The sequence below is a fragment of the Epinephelus lanceolatus genome, chromosome 8 (assembly GCF_041903045.1).
Source record: "Epinephelus lanceolatus isolate andai-2023 chromosome 8, ASM4190304v1, whole genome shotgun sequence".
Lineage (NCBI taxonomy): Eukaryota > Metazoa > Chordata > Actinopteri > Perciformes > Serranidae > Epinephelus > Epinephelus lanceolatus.
This window is the reverse complement of record NC_135741.1, coordinates 34,829,963-34,850,672: the sequence shown is the minus strand read 5'-3', so window position 1 is coordinate 34,850,672 and position 20,710 is coordinate 34,829,963.

Sequence of the window (20,710 nt, the reverse complement as noted above, 5' to 3'; positions counted from 1 at the left end):
AAAAGTTGATACAGTGAAGTTAGCAAGCAGTTGCCTATTTGCTCACCCAGTAGACACAAAGCATTGATGGGAGTGTTTGTGTCCACCTAACCACTGTGTCCAATATTCACTGTCTTTTAATGTTGTTTTTGGTCTCCACAAATCATTGAACGGGTTGTTTCACCTTGTCCCGCCCTACTGCGCTGTGATTGGTGCATAGAAATTCGAGGTGGTTAGATTAGGGCAACAGTAGGGCTCTTTGGCCACTTAATGCTTTATTATGTTTGGCAGCTAGTTTCTAATGAAGACGTGAATTGCGAATTGCTTTTCTCTGTTCAGCTCACTGGCATAGCAAGAACTCATACTCTGTATTATATGCTTGAAAAAAAGGGTGAGGGCAATTAAAGGGATACTTTGCTGATTGTCAACCAGGGTTGTGTAAACGTGGTGTTGGCAAAGTGCGCAGATGAATGTTAAGGTGCTCCCGTGCCACCAGCTCCAGAGGCTCCCCATAATGAGGCAATTATGAGATGAGTTTCACATCTTTGGCAGTCTCATACAAGAAACTGACCCATGCTCAACTGCTGTTCACATGGAACCCTTCGCCATTTTGGCCTTCAGATTTGTCGTTTGAATATTTGCTACCGCCACCAAGATCTGCACCCCTGGCGGGAAGCCATCTGCACACAATCTCCACACTGCGGTGACACAGACCTTGTTGAAATGCTGCTTGCCTCAGCATGCATCGCTGTTGTTATTATGTTATAGGTATTACCACCATGTCTAGCTTTTTCTCATTCATCTTCATTACAGGACAGGATTATCCAGAAAACATTTCTTTCAAACCAGTCACGCCTACATGGAAACCCTTTAAATCCCAAAATTGGAACTCACAGCTTTCCACCATCCCATAAATTGTGAAGACAAAAGGACCCATTGTCTAAACCTAAGACACACAGTTTTATGGGACCTCACCCAATGTCGGGATAATCTGAAGACTGGAAGCTGGATAATGCCGACCCAACATTAAAATGAGATCACCGTCTGCCATCTCCACAGCAGAAAAGAAGTCCTGTCCAAAGCCTGGGCTGACATGTCAAATAAATGAGGGATACCGAACAAAATCAGCTACTGTGTCTCATTGCAACAAATAATGGATTTAGATAAGAATACACCCACTTTTCTGCTCCAAAATTCCTGCATAGTTTTATGTGTACCCACGCTTTATAAAATTGGATTGCATGACGTGCACCTATTTCAAACAGGGTGTTAGTTTGTCACTTAATGAAACAATAACAAGAATGTTTTGAAAATCCTTCCCAAAGGATGATGTCAGTTTGTATAACCCAGCACCCTCCTCCCAATGACATCACTGTATAATACTATAATCCCAGAGGCTTTCCTTGACTGGAGGGGTTCACATGCTTCGTGTCTACAGGTGATGTAACCCACAAACATGGCAATAGTTTCATCAGCTGTAAAAATATTTAAACTCACTCCTTTTAAGTTGACCTTGCTAGGCATGATGGAATGTTTTGTCTGCTTTAGGAATTTGTAATTTGTTATGGGCTTTTTTTAGAGCATAGTCAGGAACAGTCGGAATCTGACTTAAATCAAGGATAAATAAATGCGAGGTTATAAATGGGACATCTAATTCCTCCTTTTACATTATTCATGTCTTTCCTCACTTTAAGCAGAATATGAACCAAACTGACATTTCCGTGAGCCAGACCTCTGGAAAACCTCATGAGACCTGTTTGCTTGCCAAGTTTATGAGAGAAAAAGCAGAGAAAGAGGGTGGGAGTGAAAGACAGAGGTGAGAGAGGCGAGGAGGAAAGTGGGGAGAGAGAAAGTGTTGAGATAAAGGAAGATATAATTATGGTAGCTGCTAATTAAAATGACTTAGTGCCGTGGTAAGCCTTTCACTTGAACTGCTTCAGATGATGCATAATGAACAGGCAAACAAGTTTTATCTCTGCAGGGAATCACTGTAAAGCCAATCAGCACTATGGCAATGTTGTTATGTGGACGCTGAGATACTTAGCCTGGCATCGCCGGACCAATTTGCAAATGCCAACTAGTCTGGAACCTCTCTGTTTATTTTTGATTTGCAAGGGGTGTTATCAAGAGCTGTAGATCAAAATACCTCCGGACATATTTGGATAGACCTACAACAGACCAGAGCAACAATAAATGTGTCATAGCACTGAGCGACAAACAAATGTAAGCAAGAATACAGCTTGCAGAAATGAGCTGTGATGGTGTGGCACCAATTTGTCTTTGCACAAGGACAACATATCCTCATAGGCTACAATGGTTCATATGATACCTAATAAGTTGATGCCCCACAAATTACACCACAAACTTAATGCAAAGTTACGTAGGTTAGGTTTAGAAAAAGAAATAAGGTGATGACATACTGTAAAATAACTCAAAGTTCCTCTTTATGTGGACAACTGTCTAATTTATGTCAGTCAGTGCATTGTCATGTCCTTGCAGCTCTCCTGATTACGGGGAACTGCCCATTGGTTCGACATCCCATTGTTCCGACCATATTAAACTCATTGTTCCGAATTCTGTTCCGAAATCATCATGACGCCCTGTGGTTAAGGTTTGGTTAGGTTTAGGCACAAAAACCACTTGGTTAGGGTCAGGAAAAGATCATGGTGTGGGTTAAAATGAAAAAGAAAGTGGCAAACACATAAGTCGTGAGCCTGCTCCGCCTCAAGCCGGTCGCGGCGCACCATACGCCCGCCGTGAGCCGTTCAGCACCGCAGACTAATGGGATGTCGAACCAATGGGCTGTCGAACCAATGACATGGACCCCTGATTATGTGGGTCACACATTAATTACTGGCTCATGATAATGTGTGTGATATACAAATTGGGGTGCATTACTTTTTGTAGGTGTATGTTCGAACAGTGCACGAGAACAGTCTGACAAGTGTTGCTGCTTTTGCCTTCAGAATTTGAAAATAATGCTTCAGAAAATCCACTGCAGCTGCAGCCATTTGGTTGTTGAGTTGTTCTCTTCACTAAGCTATAGGTTTATGCTCATCATAGCATCCCTGGCACAAGGGTGTGCGAGCCAAAAATAATGTCACCATGAATTTTGCATTAAGTGCAAAGGCTCCTAAAGTTGTCAGTCATCGTTGGCCCGAAGCCGGCAAGGTCGGGTTGAAATCTTTTGATCTGCAGGAGGCCCAGACACATCCGCTAGAGCAAATAAAACTTGAGCTCCCAGATTCGTTTGGTTCCCAGGTTATCACATGCTTGTATTTGACCATACACTTTTTTAGATTAGACTGAAAGTTTGACATTTTGGAAAATATGCTTACTTGCTTTTCTGCTAAGAGTTAGATGACAAGCATTGATACCACTCTCATATGTGTCAGTTCTGTATAGAACTAGACATAGGTTGATTAGCTTAGCTTAGCATCAAAACAGGGAGCTGTCCGTCTAGCTCACTCCAAGACTCTTAAATACACAAATACCAAATACAACAACGATGCTCACAAATTAACGCTGTGTCTCACTTTATGGCCTTGCTGGCTCTAGTTCTACAGTTACACAACACACAAGACAATATCAGTCTTCCCCTCTAACTCATGACAGGAAGCACATTTTCCCAAAAGGCAGATAATTCCCTTTAACAAGAAATGAAGCACAATTGTTTCAATCTGCTGTCCTTGGCATTGTGTCCTTATTTAACCCTGTGCTAGCGAATATGTTAGAAGTAAAATAAAAGGTCATCTCCCCACATTGTGCAGTTGCCAAGTCATTACCGTAATCATTTTGTTTGTCATCAGTCAAAACTTGCAGTAACTCATATTCATGCACTTATGGGCTGTTTTATGACTGCAAAACTATTGAGTGCCTCTTTAAGTCACTTTTATGTGGTGATAAATCAGCTGGGTTTTCTTTGCCTGTTCTGTGCAGGAGGGGAAAGCTTTTCTCAAACATCCTCCGTGGCTCCTTACCTTATGTAATACAGCTTTCTGTATGCTTTCATACAATGATGCTACAGCAAATAAACCCCATCTGAAAGGAATGTAGGACACCTGCCGGTTTAAAAGTCTCACGCAGACACACACACAAGAATTCCCACATTCACACAGGAAGTTGGGTTACAAGCATGGCATTAAGAGCCTTCCAGGGTCATAATTAATAGCCCTTGACTCCATAAATCAGCTAATACAAAGACCATACTGTACTCTCCCAACCAAACTGTAATACCAAGATATTTAATAAAATCTTTAGAACAATTTAGCTGATTCATTTGTTCTGAACGTGCTGTCAAAGGGATGCAGACAATACAGTTCTTTCACTGCTCGGCCAAAGTGCAGCCTGGTTTGCCCGAAAGGGGGTAATGTGGTTGGGTGAATCTGAATTTCTGAAAGCCCTTTAGTTCAAGTTCACCAAAGAGTCTTTCTGAGCTTTTTCACGCTGAGGAATCTAAAAGATGATTCTGCCAGGAACCACACAGAGATCTTACTCAAATCAAGTCGTGTTACACTCCAGAGGGATAATCACACTGGCATCTGCAGTCAATGCTGGATGCCAGCAGGGGTGAGAGGGGCACCTACAGTTCCCTTTGCCTCATTCCGTTGGGAAACTCTGCTGGGAGAAAATTGAATTCAGCCAGCACAAACACTAGCTCTAGGGGTTTGATCCCAGACTGCCCCAACTCTCTGCCTAATCAGCTTTCTGCAGGAAGGGATGCATCTACTGCTAGCTCACCTAGCACCACTAAGCTAGCTAACATTACAGCTCAGCCAAGAAGGATGCCATTAATGTTTACACCTAGCGCTGTCACAAGCACAAGCCTCTCCTCCTTGAGTTGAGGCATGCTTCCTTCTGTGCAGTGATATGATTGGCTGGTGTAGTTTGGTAGAAGGACAGTAGTTCCTATGAAACTGTTCACAACAAGGTCTGTGGATTATCTTGAGTAACCAGGTCATGATTTCTGTAAATAAGGTTGGTGTGTCCTGTAAAATATTCATCCTATTAGCTGTTAGCTGTTAGCTTTGTCTCTCATTTAGGACCATGCAGGGAGCGTGTCCTGGGTTTGTCAGAGTTTGTTTTGCTGAAAAATATCTGGAAACATGGTTAATGAGAGTAAAATAAAGTTGGGCCACATTGCCAAAACAATGAGCTGAGAGGCACTTGAACACTACTAAAGAATGGACAGTTGGGTGATAGAAGCGAAGCCTCTTAAAACAAATGTAATCATTTGATTCAATAAACAATATTGATTTGTGCAGCTTTAAAGGAATTCTTCAAACCTCATATGACTATGTGTGTAACAATTACTCACCCAGCGTTACGCTGAGTTTATAAAGAAAACTTTGTGTCGTCGCATGCCTCCATGGTGAACGAAGAATCCAAAAACAGAAAATTCTTGATGACTTTAAGTCATAGGGGTCCACGCTTAACAGCAAGAAACTATACTGAAATATCAGTTTACAAACTCTCATACAACTCATGCACCATAATCCAAGTCTCATTTATTCAGTCATATGTTCAGTACTTCCCAAAGACACAGGCCTTTCCAACAAGGAATTAAACTATAAGTGACATGTATCTATGCTCTCTTCAATGAGATTCCATGGAAATAAAATAACGATTTTACCTTGCTGAACACAGGAGCTGCTGGTCTACCACTGCCTGTATCAGTTAGTATGTTTGTGTTATTGTGTGACTTTGATGTTTTAGCGAAGTCACACAATAGCACAGATATACTAACTGGTCGAGGCAGCTGTAGACCAGCAGCTCCCATGTTCAGCAAGGTAAAATTACTGTTTTTGTCAGTGGAGTCTGGCTTTGAAGAGCGCATAGATACGTTTCAGTTTCAGTTCACTTTTAAATGCAAAGGTTTTGATGAAAAAGCATGTGTAAAGGCAGTACTGAGGACACAAATGGATAAATAAGACTTGGATTAAACTGCAAGAGTTGTGTGAGAGTTTGTAAACACATGTTTCAATATAGTTTTTGCTGTTAAACACGGTTGCCTATGACTTCAATTCATGAAGAAGGTTTGTCTTTTTTGGATTCTCTGTTCACCATGGAGGCTTGCAAAATGAATTCTTCACAAATTCAACGCAACACAGTAATTGAAACCCAAATGTCATTTGAGAGGTGAAGTACTCCTTTAAAAAATGAAAAGGTGTATTAAGAGTACACAGAGCAGAGCTGAAACTGTGGGAGGACAGTTGTTCCACCTTCTGCCCTCACAGCCTCTAACACACCTCTGCTTATCATCATTTTTTATTTCCATCAACATTACATCTGTTGTAATACACTGTCACGCAGCCTATTGTGTAGCTTTTAAGTGAGGGTCTGAATAGAGACGAGCTGATGATTTAAACTCAACAGGTTCAATATGAGCCTGATTATGAGCTGCTGCTGAAAGTCAGGCTAAAATTAAATTAGCAGGCGATGACTGAAGCTTTGCTACTAACACAGCATGGTTGCAAATTGAAATCACTGTTACTGCTTTAAAGAAGCCTTTAGTATTTAGTTTAGTCTGTGTTAATCTAAATAAGGTTTCTGGACACACACACTACAGGACGGGCCTCTTCTAACGTTCAGTTTTGAGGAAAAAGCACAGGGGAAAAAATGACAGAGTCAAAACCACTCTGGGAAAATTTCCACAAAAAGTAGACACATCGCCTCCACACACACACACACACACACACACACACACACACACACACACACGGTCTATTCATAGTACAATAATTTATGTCTTTCCAGGCTCCATGTGTTTTTTGGTAAGACAGCTTACTGGCAGATGAGAGGTAATGACGCAAAAAAGATCGTCCTTGTAATTAATTTAAAAAATTAAGATCGTCAAGTTAGAAATGGTCTGTGAACCATGCCACACACTTATGTATGTATGTGTGGTTAGGTATGGTTCACTTTCACCAACAGTACAGAGTGTATAGAGAGTTAAAATGTCTTCTGAGTCATCGCAGCTTTGAAGAAAGTGTCTTTTAGCACCAGAAACACCAACAAAAGTTTCACACACACTGATCCAGGACTGGTCATAGAAATCGGACCAAAGTCCGGTGTTTAAAGAGCAATCATGCTTCATTGTGTCGCCTTCTGTGCTGTGTAAATCACAGCATTGTCAGGCTAATTAATGAGTTTGTCTTGACCTATTAAAACACATTTAACCTGTATCAGAGTCAAAGCTCTGTCTCTGTGCCTTTCTTTCCCTGTATGTTTCATTCACACAAATAATTAGAGCTTATTTCCTGTCTGGCACTGACGAGTAAGTCTGATGTGCATTTGTGCTTTCAAGCGTTGTCATGACAATGATGAATGAATGGGAAGTACTGTACATGTGACTGTCCTGACTACAGTTGCAAAAACACATGGTTAACAGGCTGATAATGGATTTCTTTCTCAGTACAGTATTTTTTTTTTTCATTAAGTTCCCTTTTTTCTCCTTTTTTTTTGTTGACAGCTGGTGACGTGCCCAGTGTATGATTAGCCAGACAGAAAGTGTAATGCCCAGTGGTTAGCCCAGTAACGTCATGTTAAAAGAAAATTTACATAAATGAAAACTATATCAAACTGTCTACAGTAGTTCAGGTCCAGCAGCTACTGCAGGAATGTGTGGGGGAGCCACTGTTGTCAAAACAATGATTGAACTGTTTGGGAGTTACTAAGACTTTCAGGCTTCAGTTTTGATGACCAGCAGGAAAAATCTCCGAGAAGAAAGAATAACCTCCCAAGCTGGTGTACTTTTCTTCTCCCTCTTTTAGGTTTACCCTCATGTTGACACAGATCCTGGCCCCTATAAGCAAACCTCTGTAGACCTTCCCATTCAGACAGACATCCATTTGCATGAACACACCTTGTCTTTCTGAAAGAATTGCAGAAGCTGTTGCCATAGGGATAATGGTTAGGTTTTGGGCAAAACAGAGCAGTCAGTGAACCAGGTGGATGTGGCAACGGATGTGTGACAATGGCCACATGAAACAGTGGTGTGACATTCACGCAGGCAGAAACCTCACCATCATGTGGCAGAAAGTGACATGAACCTGACAACTGTGTGACACAGTGACTCAGCAGCTGGTACTAGCTCAATATCACATCAGTCATGGGGTACATAAAACCACAAAACTTCAACATTTCATAATTTCCTTTAACAAGAATAGAATATACGTGTGGTGAATCATTATTAATGTAATAGGTCAAAGTAACTTGAAAAAATCAAGCCACTCAGTTGTGTGCAAAGCTTACAGCAGACACAGATATATTTGGATACGAATGAATGAAATGATGAATTCACGCAGTGGATTCAGACATTAAAAACTGAATTGTAAGTAGCAGAAGAGGAACTCTTCAGATTTCTTTGCCTGTGCTGCTCCCTAGTGATGTCTCAGTATAGCTGTATGACATCAGAGGGTAAGGAGGGACACTGTGTTGGGTTCAACCACAAGAGGCCACTGTTACATACTGTTGTATGGTCTCAGTATACTGTGTAATGTAGGTGGGGAAGAAGCAAATGTCCTGGCCTGTTGGTGATGTGCATGAGTGAAAATCAATTCATTGAATTCATTCTAGACTTTGAAACAGTAGCTGACAAAACAGTCTTCCCAAAAGTTCCACCTTCGTACTGTTTTGGAGCTTCAGAATATATCACACCATCATCCTCAGCAGACTGCCCTGTGCTGTCACTACCAATTTGTTTGATAATTAATTGATCTGATGATTATTTTCTTCTTATTAATCATTTAGTCTATAAAATACCAGAAAACAGTAGTAAACGGCCATCATAATCTCCCAAAACACAGGGTGATGTTAGGTTAAATCAGCATTCTAACCCAAGGAATATCAATCAATCAATCAATCAGTAAATCAAGTTCTCTAATAATCAATTCACAATCAGTCAACCGTCTGCTCCTTCAAATTGTGCATTGCAATTTGTCTTTTTTTTTTTTTTTTTTTTTTTTTTTTTTTTTTACATTTGTTGGCTGTTGCCTAATCATATTCCATGTTTCAAGTATGTGTTTATGGCATCACACATGGTTCTGGTAATCCATGGTTTCTAGTTGTGGAATGATTTAACAGTAGTTTTGGGTGAAGTTGCCTCTGCGTTTTTTTTACAGATTAAATCCATCAAAGACTCAATAAATTCATTGACGTCATCAGTGACTCCATCTCTCACATCATTGGGCGATGCATTGTAGTTTGTTTACGGACCTTGAACTCAGAGAAAAGAGGCATATCCTCAAATTTGAGAAGCTGCAATCAAAGGATATCCAGAGTTTTTGCCTTAAACATTTACTTCAATGACCAGGGGCGTAAATAAGAGTGCTGGACAGAGCGGGCCCTTGCAAGTGAATCAGATTGCTACCTTGGAAATATACCAGTGTTTGAAGATAAATGATTTCAAAAGAAAAAAGCATATTATCAAAAATGGTGCATCGTGATTTTATTTTTACTTTTTTAAATAGTCTTTAACTATCAAAAATAAAATTATATGCTTATTTTTAAATAAAAACTGTAAAATCCATAAATATAACTATACTATAAAAACTATTGCAAACTATATACTAATTTCTTACTTTTTTTTTTATATTTTTGTCGGATATGCAATGATGATTGCTGGGTAATGTGTCTGTTGATGTTGTCCAATGTCAGGTCTCTATTTGTGTTGAAACAATACATGCATGATGGCGTGCACTAGGGCCCATCCTAACTTCCCTACGTCACTGTTAATGACTAAGTGGTTATCAAAATAGTGACCAGTTCATTTTGTGTCATTCTACTAAGCAACAAATGAACTAACAGCTGCAATTGTAACTAAACTGTAGCTGGAGATTGTTTTCTCTAATACTGTTTCCAAGGTAAAGAATGAACTGTCAAGCTCCACTTTTAAGCCAAGGTGGACTGAAATGTGCTCCAAACATCAGTGGAACATTTGAAGAGTTTCATGACAACTGGGCAAACTCCACTTGCTGAGGAGGATCATGATCAAAAGCTGCAGGAAAGCTAGTACATGGAGTTGTCATGGTGAGGTCAAATCTGTGCACAGTCTAAAGGAAGAGATCAGATGAGAGGAGTCTAAAAGAGAGACACTTTATTATCATGTCAAACCACTAGATATACAACACACTGTATACTTGTTCAGGTGTCTATCTTCCCAAATAATAAATGTGACTAAGTTAAAGTGAACATGTGTGTTTGTCCATGGTTTGTTCACTGAAATGTGTTGTTAACAGTTACTACATTCTAGAAATTTCTGTTTACATTAAAATGGGGTTAGCAAGGAATAGATTACTAAAACTGTTTGGAGAAATCACTGGGTTTAAATGGTCACCATGACCATTGTATGACTAGAACCCAAGATGCATTTCACAATAGAAGTGGGCCTTTTTCTCACTAGTTTAAACTGACTAGTGTTGGCTCAGGAGAGAGATAAACCATAATTTCAAGGACGATTATGTGCACAGAAAGATTTTTTATTTGTACAACAATTTAACATGACCGTCATCAGATGAATTAGCTGTTTAGTTGGTCCTACGCAGTGGCTGTCAGGGATCATAACAGAACACGAGTGCAGTGCTGCTGTGTGAAGTGTGTAGAGAAAGGTATCTACCACGTGGTGGTGCTCTTTCCATACAGAATAGTCCTGCAGGCAGAAATACAAGCATATTGTTTATTGGTTACTGATTTATTTTACATGGACTGTCAAAGGGGAGTTTTATGCATTACACAGCATCATCAGAATGCAAAACAAAATATTTGAAAAATGTGACTCCTTAGTTATTAAAGGCAGCACATAATTCACTGTCTGCAATCAGGTACTCACTTGAAGAATGAAGGTAAACATAAGCTGTATAAAATTGCTTCTGATGTGCAGTCCAAATGACTGAATGGTTAAAATCCACAGTGGTCTGTCTGTGCAACAAAAACTTCCAGAGTTTATCTGAAGCTAATATGAGGTTTTAGGAGTTTGTGGTGTGGTGGTTAGCACCGTCGCCTCACAGCAAGAGGGATCCTGGTTTGATCCCAGGAGGGAGCCCTTCTGTGCAGAGTTTGCATGTTCTCTCATGGTTCTGGCATGTTTTCTCCAGGTACTCCGGCTTCCTCCCGCAGCCCAAAGACATGCAGGTTGGGGATAGGTTAATTGGTGACTCTAAATTGTCCGTAGGTGTGAATGTAAGTGTGAATGGTTGTCTGTCTCTATGTGTCAGCCCTGTGATAGTGTGGCGACCTGTTCAGGGTGTACCCTGCCTCTCACCCAATGTCAGCTGGGATAGGCTCCAGCCTCCCCGCGACCCTCAAGAGGATAAGTGGTTACGAAAATGGATGGATGGAGTCTGAGTCAAACAGAACTCCACAAAATACCTCAAAACACCTCCCCCATTTTCCGCAAGTGTGAAACAGACTTTGGGACTCATTTTTACTTTTTTTGGGGGTGCAATCGAATTTAGATACCGGAGTCAAATAGCTCCTGAACTAAGCAGGATATTTTAAGACCCAGACACACCACACCAACCAGCCAGCATGGACATTATGCACCTGCATGAGAGGAAATAACTCTCCATACCAACAGACTCTGGTAATCTCAAATTTTCATTCAAAAAGGGTAACAGCAAGACTGTCTTGACGCTAGTCAGTCAGTTAGCTCATTATTAACACAATCCAATCTTGAAAGGACAGCATATTCACTGTGCGGCAGTGAACAATAACACAAACCATGACGAGACCTTCTGCTAAAGAGCTAAGTGGCTGAAGAAAAATTATCTTACCTTATGTAACAAGTTTGTTTTGGTTTTACTCCAACTTGACTTTAGCTTGTTTACTTTCCTCACTTCCATTTCTCTATACGTGCACTGAGGTGAACTGCCAGTCAGAGTGATTGCATTCGCCGATGGGCTCTGCTATGCCAGCCACCAATTCAACATGTTGAATCAGCCAAAAAAAAAACTGACGGGGGCTGACAAGGGGCAACAGTGCGGGACACACCACCGACTAGGGCAACAGATGCTCACCGACAGTCCAACTTTGACCAATGGCAGAGCGTTAGCTTGGTGTGTCAGGGCCTTAAAGGGAAATTTCGGTTTATTTCAACCTATCTCCTATTGTACTAAATTTGTTTCAAGTGACTAGTGACATAAAAATAATAGTTAGCATGTTAGCCGTTAGCCTAGATACAACCGGGGTGCATAGTAGCGTCAGACCTGTTAAAACGTAAGTGAACGGTCATCCTTTCAAGTGCAAAGTTAGTCCACTAAACAAGCTTTTTTCCACAAAGACTGCCTCATATCGTTAGGATAAATGTCAGAGAACATATAGAAAACGACATGTAAACACCTTACCGGTGTGCTGCCATGTTTGTTTACATTTAGCTTTGCTTTCCAAAGCACGGCCGAAATATCGCGAGAACAAGCAGCAACAGCTGGAAGGCAGAACCGGACAGTAGCCTGAAAAGTTCATTCATTTATTTTATGAAAGATTTATAGAATAATGGCTGACTTTTTGCTAGACTTCGACTTTGTGGAGGAGGAATTTGATTTTGCAGCGTTTGATGGCCGCCCTTATTTATTTGAGCCAGAATACACTGACGAAGAGCTGTTTGTGCCCCTTGTGAAACTAAAACTCAATGCTGACTTATTTTAACTTCATGTGTGTATGCAATAGCGTCCTACTGCAGAGTTTCAGGCTTGGGCTTGGGCCCACCTCCAGCACTGAGACATGTCTTCATCGCCATGGACCAATGGTTGAAAATCATGTATGTTTTCACATGTGTTAAGACGGAAAATCATGTGTGTATATTGCCCTGCCTCATCACAAAATAACGATTTTTGCCATTGTAAGGATTCCTTGGTTAAGGTTAGAGAAAAAAGTCTTGGCCTGGGTTTAAATGAATAGATTTCTTCCCGAGAGGGTAAAAGCCCTCCAGTCAAACTTCTACACACTCACACAGGACCAGAAATAGTCCGACAGAGAAGGTAGGCCCGAGCTCAGAGCTCTGCAGCTAGACCCTTCTCTACTTGGTCTTTTACAAAGTTATGTCACCTGCCTGATTACACCTCTTTACAATGTTCTGACATCCTGTATGTAACAAACATGGTTATTTTAACCGAAAACCTGCTGAAATATCGCGAGAACAAGCAGCAATCTCATATCGTGCCTGAAATCTTGCGAGAACAAGCAGCAACAGCTGGAAGGCAGAACCGGACAGTAGCCTGAAAGGTTCATTCATTTATTTTATGAAAGATTTATAGAATAATGGCTGACTTTTTGCCAGACTTCAACTTTGTGGAGGAGGAATTTGATTTTGCAGAGTTTGATGGCCGCCCTTATTTATTTGAGCCAGAATACACTGACGAGCTTCGTGAAATTGAAGAATGGAGGAGGAGGAGAGAGAGGCATAACAGGTAGAGGACGAGAGAGGAGGAATGGCTGCTGCAAGGCTGCGTAGTTCTGGAGATTGGTGGTGTACCTGTGGATGCTGTGCCCCAATGCTCACAGAAGAGGAATGCCTCTGTTGCAAGGAATGGGACCGGTTGCAGCCTTATTTTCAAGGTCTGGATGTGACCGAGGACGAGACACCTCCACCTGGAGTAGTATCCAGCTGGGCTTTATCTAGAGCTGGCGAGATATATTTCGGCCGTGCTTTGGAAAGCAGAGCTAAATGGTAAACAAACACACCAGTAAGGTAAGACAACATGTTTACATGTCGTTTTCTATATGTTCTCTGACATTTATCCTAACGATATGAGGCAGTCTTTGTGGAAAAAAAGCTTGTTTAGTGGACTAACTTTGCACTTGAAGGATGCCCGTTCAATTACGTTTTAACAGGTCTGACGCTACTATGCGCCCTGGCTGTATCTAGGCTAACAGCTAACATGCTAACTATTAGTTTTATGTCACTAGTCACTTGAAACAAATTTAGGACGATAGGAGACAGGTTGAAATAAACCGAAATTTCCCTTTAAGACTACCATAAGGAAGTATCCGGAGCTATTCATACTAGGTTTGCCCTCCAAAGAAGTTTTACTTTCCCATAATCACTACGAATTGCTGGACAAACTGATGCTTCTTGCTCATATATGGCATCCTGTTAAAATGGGTTAAAAATACTTCACCCACAGGGAGATTTTAGTGTTTTGCCTCATGAAAAGACAAGTGTGGTCCATGGGGATATCAAAGGCTTATTTCTTAAAATCGGGAATCCCATCCTAGATCATTTCCTCTCAGAGCTCAAATACACTCAAGTGCACCAATACCCTTCAAAGGGGACACAGATTATGCCTAGTGCCATGAATACTTATCAATCACCTTTTACCATTTACTGATGAGGACAACGTACTTTATGAGAAACTATCCCTGTCAATACTATTGTTCTCTTTTTCTTTGAGCTACGTACAGCCATATTTCTTTTTAAAAACTTACAGTCTTTTCAATACAAATATTCTTCTTTATGTTTCCTTGGTCTGTGGTTTCTTTTTGAGCTGAAATAACAATAAGCTAAAATACCAGCTGTTTGAAAATGACCATAACAGGCATGAATATCCCAACAGCATTAAATCCAAACAACACAGTCTTGGTTTAATGACAGGAGTGCTGAGCAGAATGGTTTGACACTATTAGTGTGACTGATGCTTGCGTCTTTTCATACTGCACTCTAGGAAATTTTTACAGTTTTACAAGTAAACAGAATGCCAGGACTAAATGGTTAGTTTGACAAATGGAAGTCTGGTTAACCTCTGAGCAGTGCACAGCCACTTCCCCTGAGCTTTTTTATATGAGCTTTGGCTGAAGTGCAGATATATGTTAATTTTACCATTCAGAATGTCTACAATGTTTATGAGAAATATTTTCTCATACCACGAGACAGCTATGGGAATTTAAGGAATCAAATCCTCTTAATCAACTTGTGATGCTGTTCTACAGTGGCCCGGGTTAACCAAAATGGATGTGAGGAATTTCTTATTTACTCTTCCACTGAAGAAACTCAGGGAAAGGGTCTACCACATATTTTAGTCATCTTGTACTACAGCCTATTGAATGTCATCCTTCAAACATCAGCAAAACCACAGTGGACTGTGTGGCATAGTAGCCTTTTTAAATTCATAGAGGCATGTGGTTCCATTTCCACGATTCCAAGATCCTCAGTGCTTCAGGCTGTGTGACAGAAGAGCATCAAATACTTGTTTGAGTGATTGAAAGCTGGATAAGAGAAAGCTCTTGTTCTTTCACTGACCAACTGTCTGCACCGGGATCCACTGTAAGCACATACTGCACATTTTCCCAGCCTCTCTTTGCTGTATTCTATGTTCTGGCCAATCCTTCAGTGTCACTGGGTTCCTGTCTAACTCAAATCAGGATGCAACATCAAAGATCTGTCAAAAAGAGTCAATCATAATCTGTTACTTGGAATTCATGTATCGATGTACATTGAAGAATCCTGCATCCTGGGCAACATATACATCTTCCTCGGCAATGCATCTCGCAGGAATGGGGATTGTTGTGGACATTTTGACTTTGATGACAAAAAGATGATGTTCACTGTGATGGACTGTCTTTACCATCCATCATTCAAGTCTCTACACGTTCATTGTAACATAAATGGAAAAAACATGCAAAAATCTGAATCAATACACATCTTTGAAAATGGTTCAAAGAAAGGACACACATGCAAAAGTAGGCCTGTAACAAATGTGCTAAAATATACAAAAGCGCTGTTACCTTCCTCAAATGCTATTAACTGTACAGTAATGCTGCACTAGCAAAGACTCCTGTGTCATATAAGTGGTAAGCACTGTTGGTTAGAATGTTGAACTCTTCATATGAACATTTTTATGAAAGAATATAGTTGATTGTAATCCCTTTGTAATCACCACCATTTTAGCCAGTAACTGTAATTTGATTACATTTTTTTTTCTCAGTAACTGATTACAATTACAATTATTTTGTGATTCAATTACTGTAACTAGTTACATGTAACCAGTAACTTGTTACATATAACTAGTTACTCCTAAATACTTCCCATAAGTAGTATAAAGCATGAGAAAGCCCGCATAGGGAAGAGGTCGAGGTGGTGGATGGGTCAAACAAATACAGGATTTTCACCCAGGAGACAGCTGTTTGTGCCCCTTGTGAAACTAAAACTCAATGCTGACTTATTTTAACTTCATGTGTGTATGCAAAAGCGTCCTACTGCAGAGTTTCAGGCTTGGGCTTGGGCCCGCCTCCAGCACTGAGACACGTCTTCATCGCCATGGACCAATGGTTGAAAATCATGTATGTTTTCACATGTGTTAAGACGGAAAATCATGTGTGTATATTGCCCTGCCTCATCACAAAATAATGTTTTTTGCCATTGTAAGGATTCCTTGGTTAAGGTTAGGGAAAAAGTCTTGGTCTGGGTTTAAATGAATAGATTTCTTCCCGAGAGGGTAAAAGCCCTCCAGTCAAACTTCTACACGCTCACACAGGACCAGATATAGTCCGACAGAGAAGGTAGGCCCGAGCTCAGAGCTCTGCAGCTAGACCCTTCTCTACTTGGTCTTTTACGAAGTTATGTCACCTGCCTGATTACACCTCTTTACGATGTTCTGACATCCTGTATGTAACAAACATGGTTATTTTAACCGAAAACCCTAGTTTTGATCTCAACTGAAACGCTACACAAGACAGTAACATCCTGAGAGCCGCAGGACTTTGGCATCATCAAACAGAATACTACTCAAGTAGCCTGCTGTAACCTTCCGTAGAGTTACAGTGTACATTTAACATTTACTGGAGGACAGCATTTACTTAGATTCCTATTTTCTATGACAAGAGAATGCAGAATTGGACAGCGTTTTCTCTCTGTCAGATCATCCCAATGATTTATGACACATTTTCAGTCCAGCTTAACTTTAATTTCAGTTTCCTTTCATATTTCCATGATGACTAAGCTGGAAGGCCTTTCAGACCGAGACACTCTGTTTCCGGCTTTTGTGTTCACTGTGTGCTCTGTGTCAAATCTGACGTCAATCTCAAAGATAAAGATAAATATTCCTGACCCTGGCACAAATGAGCAATATGAGCAATTCCCAAGATCTGAAATGCAAAGTTCTGTGGACACCACAATATGTTTAAGGCAGTATTTTGCAACAATTTTTGCCTTACCTTGTTTTTTTATTTCACAACAGTCATGTTCTTATATCCCACCAATTCCTATGGACCTTGCTACTTTTTTGTTTCCACTCATGTCCTGTGCTGGTTATTTAAAATTTAGGTCCAAACCCTTTTGAAATCCTGATTAATTAACATTTAGCTTCTACCCAAAAGTCACCAAATCCCATGACAAGACTAAAACCAACAATGTGCAAGTAGTCTGTCTCAATACTTTCTGACACTTGGGCACTCAAGCCTTAGCCCCCTGGTTTCTACTGAAGATGGAAATGTTTGAAAACTGCCTCCCCAGTATTACTCACGTTACTCAATCCAAAAGAAACAGTGCATTTCTTTTGGGACTTTCCGCTCTGATTCCGCATCATTAAGCCCATAGAGCAGGCACAGTTGTAATTCCATGTTTTGGTCACTATATCAAATTGGCTTCTAAGCCCAACATCTGTGGGAAAATGTGTCTAGCTATAAACAATGGTTTTGTCTGTGAATCAAAAAAAATTCCATTCAATTCAATTCAGTTCAAATCAAAGTGTTTATTGTCATATGTACAGTGAGGAAACACGTTTCCCTGTACAATGAAATTCTTCCTTTGCTGACTGCAATGAATACCAGAAAAATCTCAACTAAATCTACACTCAATTATAAGTAGATAAAAATGTAAACAATATAGATAAAAAATATGAAAGGAATATATATACACAAAAGGGAATATATAGAAAAAGATAAATTAAGGCAGCAAGAAACTGAAGTGCAAACATTTTTTAATGTTTTAATCACAGAATCTCAACATAGTGACATAGAAAGCCCACCACCAACCAGTGTTTTGGAGATGTAGCTGCAGAGTGACACAGACACACCACAGCACAAGTATAAATGCTCACAACAGCGTAGACCACTTGCATAGGCTCTCCGTAGAGCCCCCAGTGGAGGGGATTACATGCCCTTTTCCTCAATCAGTGCAGGCAAACAACATGTTACTAAATTTGTAATACCTAGCTGTTGTACATTATAAGAGAAATGTACTTATTTTGTAAGTGCATATTGAGTTTCTGGCTAACTCTGTAGGTCGTTAGGCTAGCTGCCAGAGACTTCATGTTCCCGCTGTTGAGTCCAACTCTGCCCTGTCATTGTTGGCATTCAAGCTAGGCTCTGTTACAGTCAAATGTTATATGTAAGTGTTCATTTCATCACTGTTAGAGGTCTGCTCATGTGTAGAGTGTGTTAAGAAGTAAGACTTCATTTTATGTGGGGGGTGGGGGGTTCTCTTAATATTTCCAGTGGCACCGAGGAATACATTGGTTTGTGTCTTTTCGTGGGATATTTTGACAATAAGAATATCCCCAGCCTTATCCTTTATATGTCATACTTGAAATTAAGTTATTTGCGCCCACTAGGGGGCAGACAAACTCCAAAACAAACTTATATTGTCAGTACAGCAAGTGTCTGTGTGTGGCTTTGCAATAGTCATCCTGTCTTTTCAATCCTGTGGTTCTCATGCATGATGACATGTGAGCTCAACCAGTGCACACGCCCTTGGCATGGATGGCTGTGGTCTTACATCTATATTACTGCTGTACACATTCAACACAAACCCTGAAGTTGTGGTAGTTCAAGACTGACCCACAAAAACAGATGCTTGGACACAGCACAGGGGCCAAATAGAGGGTGAGAGAGGGTTGTTTAGCATGAAAGGATGTTAAGGCATGCACACATGTAGTTTACGACTTCAGAGAAGGACCAGTAAAGATGAGTCATGAACTTCAGATGTGAAAATAAATCTTGAGTCAGAGATGCTCTGATATGGAAGACGGCTTGGGTAGCGTCATCCCTGACATCATCACAATTGTGTCTATTTCTGTACTTCTTTGTTTCTTTAGATTACAATCCTTTCTCTTTCTCTCTGCATCTCCTTATTTGGACGTGGTTTATCTTGTCTTTTGAAACTCTTCTCTAAGATGTTATCATTTCTCTCCCACCTTTCCCCCTTATCAAAAACTCCTTGAAAATCTGCTGTTGATCTTCACTAATCCAGACTGAAAATAATTTCTGCCCGTACTAACAAGTGCCAAGTATGCTGCAATGGATGGTGGCCACATTTTTGCAGAAAAAGAGTCAGTATTTAGAGTTGTGCTTTCAGTTTCTTCACTATATATTAGAACCACATTTTCTAATCAGATTAAATTTGGATATTTCTTTTGGCTTTGTAACAAGCAGTAGATATAGGCTCAGTCTGCACACTGCCTCCTGTCTTTCTCCATATTTTCCAGATGCAAAAGCAGGATTTTGGCAGGAGCTGAGTTGATTAGAAGGAGTTCATTTCACGGCATGTAAAACCAGGGGAGGGGGGCTCGTTGTAAACACTGTCTGCAGCCTGAGCTCATGTCTGAGATCTTGCCTGAAAGACATACATAGATGGGAGAGGCGAAGCTGAAGGAGGGGCTGGGGTCCACTGGAAAGGGGGGCTTGAGAGAAACAGGACTGTGGGGGACGGGGTGAGTGGGAGGAGGGATGGAGGGATGGTCGATAGGGTATAGGAAGGGAGGAAAGGAAGGACACCTGGACGGCTTGTCTGGGGCAAAATGCCTGCAACAACAAGAGCGCCTCACCAGTGGTGTCTGTCTGAGGAGAGAAAAGAACGACGAGAGGGACGCAGAGAGAAAGAAGATGAAAACAAATGAGAAGAAAGGGGGAATGTAGAGAGTAAATACAAAGAAGGAGGGGGGCTTTTGGAGGCACATCAAGAATTTGCCTTTTAAGGGGTACAGTCTCGCTCTTCCAAGCCTTGTGAGCTCTTGCGTAGCAGCCAAAACACTCAAGGGAAAAGAAATAAACAACAGCAAAGAGGCTGTGAGGAACAGAAACACGTGTTTTTCACACTTAAACAATATTAAAAATGGCCTTTTTGTGCCTTCTTTATCCAGGCAGAAATCACCAAAACAATGACAAGGATGCATCTGGCAATTCCTCATCCAGCTTCTCACATCCTTTGTTATATGTTAGATATGGTTTCTGTGGTGAAAGAGACTTTGTTTCAGAAATGCAACAAACAGGCTTTTGCACTGTAAACAAGGGAAGGCTCAGTCTGATGGAGGCTCAGTCCACTCTGAATCACTGGTTTGCTCAGCATCCCAACAGCTGCCCTCACTGTTTGGTTTTCTTGGTTGTTTTCTAGACAATACCAACAATGTGTTGCCCGAGCTAAGGAGAGACTGCCTGTATCTGGGAGCAGGAAACTGCTGAGGAGGAGAGATGGGTGGGGGTGAGAACAGAGAGGTAATTGTATATGTAAGAGTGAGGCAACACCAGTAGAGAGGTAGAACGGAGAGAGGAGGAAAGGGAGAGACGTGCTCTTGGGATGGGAGGACTGGGAAAGAGGAAGAGAAGCAACAAGAGGGTGAAGAGAGAAAGAAACAGAAGAAATAAAGAGGAGCATCACAGGATCCCCGAGCATTGACGTTTGAGTCGAGGGTCGTGTGTGAGTCCAGACAACGGGGATGTTGTGAGTGTGATTGATTGACAAGACGAAAACAAACAGAGAGAGAAAGTAGGGAGCCAAAGTGTGCCTAAGAAAGTTTGGGTGTTT